This window comes from Solanum tuberosum, unplaced genomic scaffold (assembly GCF_000226075.1).
Source record: "Solanum tuberosum cultivar DM 1-3 516 R44 unplaced genomic scaffold, SolTub_3.0 scf00003, whole genome shotgun sequence".
NCBI lineage: Eukaryota > Viridiplantae > Streptophyta > Magnoliopsida > Solanales > Solanaceae > Solanum > Solanum tuberosum.
The window spans coordinates 955140-960842 of record NW_006238929.1 but is presented as its reverse complement, the minus strand read 5'-3'; positions in this window follow the sequence as shown (position 1 = coordinate 960842).

Sequence of the window (5703 nt, the reverse complement as noted above, 5' to 3'; positions counted from 1 at the left end):
GAGCTGGAGTTTCTACTTTGGAACTCGTTATTGGCCTAAGATATTAGGCCAACAGCAAATTAGGATCATCGCAACGCTTGGAGCCTCACAAATTAGGAGTCCAATATTTCTTAGTCTTCCTCTTTTCGAGTCTTAATTATATTGTTTGGATATATTGGCTAACCTTACTTACAAGTTTTGATCTATTGTTTGTCTTTTATTTTTGAAGCTTATTTTACGTGAACTAATATTATCTGTTTATGAGTTTAGTTGAGACACTTTAGAACAAATGATACAAAAGATATTCTCTTAAAAAATGGGTTAGCATTTTTACTTATAATATTCTTTCAGGCCTTTTAAGTTGAAAAGAGGGGGCTTATAGTTTTAAAAGTTTTCCAAATGAAGTTTCAAAAGGTTAAAATATTATTTGTTTAGTGTTTTAAAATTGGGGAAGAGAAATATATTTCGACTTAGGCCTTTATCTTAAGGAATAGGAAAACTTATCATCTAAAATTCTCAATTGAAGTTTTAAAGGGTGAAATAATATTCATTTAGGTATCGAAGTAGAAAGAATAAAATTCTTGAATTGGGACTCCCAAATAAGTTTAGAGGTACATAAAGGCTAAAACTAATTGACTTTAAAATAATTAACTTGTGGAATTATATTTTTTTTCTTAAAAAGAAATAAGTATGGAAGTAGGCCTATATATTTTAACAATGTAACTATAGAATAAAGTCTCAATAGTTAGGTCTATATTTTTATACTCTTTACATCACCTCTTTATAAAGTATATTGACTATTCTTATTTTTATTTTTTGGATCAAACATTGCTAAAAACATTTTAATCTTTTAACATGCCATTTCAAAATTTTAGATATGCCAACAAGTTCAAATACAAGGTACATACATATATGTGTCATACATATAAAGGTATATTCTATATTTTCTCCACGTAACCTAGTCTTATCTACTATCTATTTTACTAAGTTATTTATTTATTTATTTATTTATTTATTTATTTATTTATTTATTTATTTATTTATTTATTTATTTATTTATTTATTTATTTATTTATTTATTTATTTATTTATTTATTTATTTATTTATTTATTTATTTATTTATTTATTTATTTATTTATTTATTTATTTATTTATTTATTTATTTATTTATTTATTTATTTATTTATTTATTTATTTATTTATTTATTTATTTATTTATTTATTTATTTATTTATTTATTTATTTATTTATTTATTTATTTATTTATTTATTTATTTATTTATTTATTTATTTATTTATTTTTACATGATAAAAAACTACTATTAAATCTATTTTATAAGGCATATATATGTCGTATCTTGTATCTTATTCTTTTCTTAAACTAACCAATTAACTTATCATTAATTTTTAAAACAAATAAATAAACAAGTATTCCTAATCATATTTTCCTAAATTGAGTTTAAGGACTATCTTCGGATAGGCTCTGAGGGGTGCCTAACACCTTCCCCTCGAGTAACCAAAACTCTTACTCAGAATTTCACTGGTTTCGCAAATCAAAACAGAGTTTACATTTACATATTTTTTTAAAAATGATTTTCCTAATATTTTCCTTAAAATTTAGGTGACGACTCTAAAAACAAAGCAATTTTTTTTCAAAATCAGAGTGACAGCCACATTATGTTGTGAACTATTTCGGCTTGTTCGAAATGGGGTGCGACATCGGCGAGCTCACCGGAGCTGGTTGATCCTGTTAGGTGGTACACCTTCCCGTTAGGCAAGTCTCAGGATTGTTTTAAAACTTGATTCAAAGTGCTTTCTATTTTGATTGACCTTCACAAATCTTGTTCTTTAATGTGTACATTGCAGGTAATGGCGAGAACAAAGGGTAAGAAAGTGGTCCACTTCAATACTTAGTCAGATAGAGAGTCTCCTCCTCCCCCTCTCAAGAGACACTGTGGGCTCTCCCCCACAACCATCTACCCAAGATAGGGTACAACCTATTGTGGTGAGGAAGAGGACATAAATTAGATCTAAGTTGGTTTAGCCCTCTTCGACACAGGCACCGACCTCCAAGGTTCTCCCGATTATAGCTCCAAGAGCCTTGATAGGCTCAAACCGATAGGAAAACGAACCATACTTGAGGAGAGACAACTCTCCATAGAGGGAGTGATGAGCGATTACCGAACCATCTGAGATCCAATTTAGTTCCATCCATTTGAAGGTTTCACTAGATCCAGGAGCCCCTTCATCCATTCTTGGGTAAGGGAGTTCTATACAGCATATGCTCAAGCCCTTCCGAAGAAGGAAAAAGGCATAGTCCGGATGCCACCTGAAGAAGTGGAAGTGAGAGGGAAGAAATTCTGGTGAGACGTAGGAGCAATTAATACTGCCCTAAATGTACCGATATTTGCAGATGAGTTGTATTCACTCCAGATGTGCCACGACTTAGATTCTCTAAAGTTGGCTAACACCCTTGATCTTTGATTCGTCTCCACCTTGGTTGGCGGATGGTATCAAGATCGAGAAGAAAAATTTAAATATAGTAGACAAATATATATTGGTTTGGGTTCATCAGCAGCAACCTGATGCCATCCAGAATGAATTTATTCTTCGTCATGACAAGGCGTTTTTGGTGGGCACCATTATAGATCGAGAGCATATATATGTCAGTGCCATTGTTTCTATCGAGATCCTGATAAGGTCAAGGTAAGAGCAGACATCGCTCTTATTACCAGTTTTGATCACCCAATTATGTGAAGGGCAGGAATCCCTTTTAGGGCTGCTACAGATATGCGAGTCACACCAACCTCATCTAGTGATATCCAGAGGATCTAGGCAAAGTGTTTGAGAGATTATGCAGCTCAGAGGAAGCCGCCACCACAAGACTCCATTCCATGGGTCGACCCTGCGAGCTTGACTCCGGAGACCAGCACACATGTTCCTTTTGTGGAGCAGGCAGGTATTCCTACCCCTTCATTTGTTGTTGCTGCCTTTTTTTAATTCCACTACTACATCTGCACTCTCTACTTCTGTGACCGCGGCTAGTGTGAGGCCTCCCCCTTATATTGTTGCATATCCTCTCTTGACCCAGACACTTATATACCAGACAGACAGTCTTGCTCGGTCAGCAAATTTTAGAGCTGCCCAGGTTGAGAGAGACTTCCCCCAGGCTATCCAGAATGCCTTGGCTCCTCTGACTGAGTGGGTGGTCAAGTGTGAGAAGAAGATTGAGAGCCATACTATGAGATTAGATGATTTGACTGCGAGGAGAGACATTTTGGAGAAGGAAAAGGGTAGTTCTAGTGTTTTAGAACCCTTAGAGTTGAGGTTGCCATATTGAGGGCTGAGGTGGTTCAGATTAAGTCCATGAACATTTTGACACTTTGGGGCGATATTCCCCTTTCAGATGTTATTCCCCCTACACCCGAGATGCCTACTACTACACCTTTTTCCTCTGTTCCTGAGGCTGCTTTAGATGTGGATGCTGAGGACAAGGAGTTAGATGAGAAGACTAATGAGAAAGGGTTGAGAAAAGACGAGCAAGGGATTGTTGAGACCCAGACAGAGATGCAAAAGACTGAGGAGGCCATCCTTCAGGATACCTTGGAGAGGTCCCTTCGAGAGACTAAAGAGATTGGGTATAGTGGAGTCACTCCAGACTCCACCACACTTCCCATTGCTGATACGGGCACTGATGCCCAAGCCGAGTCTTCTTTGCCGCCTCCCGTGATCCTATTGTTGGGCATCGATGCCCCACTTGAGGCTTCTCCACCAGAAAATCCAGAAGAGTGCTCCACATGTATAGGCTATTTGGGGGATCCTATATCTTAGCCTCCCAGTATTTCATTCACTTAGCATTGAAGATACTACTTTTTGTTTTTGGTAGGGTGGGGGCCTTCGTGCCAATATTCCCCTTTTGATTGTATTTTGTTATTTTGTATTTTAAGCTTTTGTAGTTAATGTTTTGTTTATATTAGAGTGCTTCTCTTTTGGGAAATTGTGTCTCTTTACTTCATTTTTCATTCTCTCTTGATGAATGCCACCCCCCATAAGTTTTCAAATCGTGAAATGCTTGAGGTTTTCATTGATATAATTTGAGAATGATTTTTTTCAATATCGATGTCTTAAGTAGCACTCATATGAGCATGATGCGTAGTTTTGGTGTTGCAAGAATGAAATTGATATGGTTACACTTTCGAATGATCCATTTGAATCTTTTGTTGACTAGCTGTGTTTCGATGTGAGCCTTGCAATGAACATCGCAAGTATGTTTTTTATCTTTTCGGGATGTGCTAAATGAGTCTTTCGGAGTACCATGTGTGGTGATTTTTTACTTGAAAGCATGCATGCAGATGCCTAGAATTTGTCTTGTTAGTCCAATTGTGTGAATCTTGATAAATGAAAGACATGATCTTAGGCAAAAAATTATTGAAGGAACCAAATTGTTTATAAACCATTTGTGATTACCTTGTGAGGATGTGAAACCATTTTGGCACCATTTGAGCCTAATCCGTTTGTTGTCAACCAAAACAAGACCTCTTGAACCAAATTATCCCTACCTTCTATCACGACCTGTGCCTACACCCCGGACATAACATGGTGTACAAGACTCTAAAGAGCCTCATACAAGCCTCATAGCATTCATAACATAAGACAATAGAATATGGTGTGAAAATTTTAAAAAAAATTCTTTTACAATCGAAGTCTTTTATAAACATGAGCGGAAGTCTATACTTTGTCTCAAACCATCTAGGACCATAAGACTAAAACTTTGGGACGCAGCCCATAAAAAAGCTCTAAACATAATAATGAAATGTAAAGGACATAATGGTCAACCCCTCAGATACTATGAGGACTCACTATAACTTCTCTTCTTGATCTACTATGAACCTATCCACGAGGATGGAAGCCGATATCACCAAACCCTACACTTTCTAGAAAAATGTAGAAGAAATATAGGTTAGCACAAAGATGCACTAAATATGATAGCCATACAAATATCATGCTAAAAGGACATTTTAGTTGAAAACCATGCATTTAAGAAATTTGAGAATCATCATGTACTTTTAGTGTAAAACATGACTCACAAGCATAATCATCATATAAATCATTATAACATAATAGAACCATCATCTTAGACAACCCTAAGTTATACTAGTGCAATGTATGAATGGCATCCCATAATACCATTCATACTAAGTACCACTTTGAGGCAACCATAAACATACTTACCATTCTTCATTCTCATCTTTAGTCAATACTCATAGATAAGGAACATTCTAATTTAATAATTCATGACAAGGAAAGCAACTCATAGCAACAATGCAAGTTAAGCATTCATCATTATAGTTAGCCTTCATGTCAACATTCTCATTAGCATCATTATAAGCACATTCCTTTCATTAGACATTATAACATTAAAGAACACACCATGACTACTCTCAAAGCCTACTTGTGTAATGCCTGGATGAAGTCCCATACCCCCACCCATACTAAGTAGTGCATTCCATTCTTTGTGGGGGTAAGCCTTAACCGACATAGACCATGTGAGCAAATCATAGAATCCCGGTGTTACCCACATCGAATAAGGGATTCCTACTTGCCTAAGGTAGGACCGTCAACATTTAGCTTAGGATGATCCATTTGCTAATAACCTATGTGGGGATATAGTTATGAGATAGGGAGATTGCTACTAGATACCCCGCCTTAACTCACGGATGAGC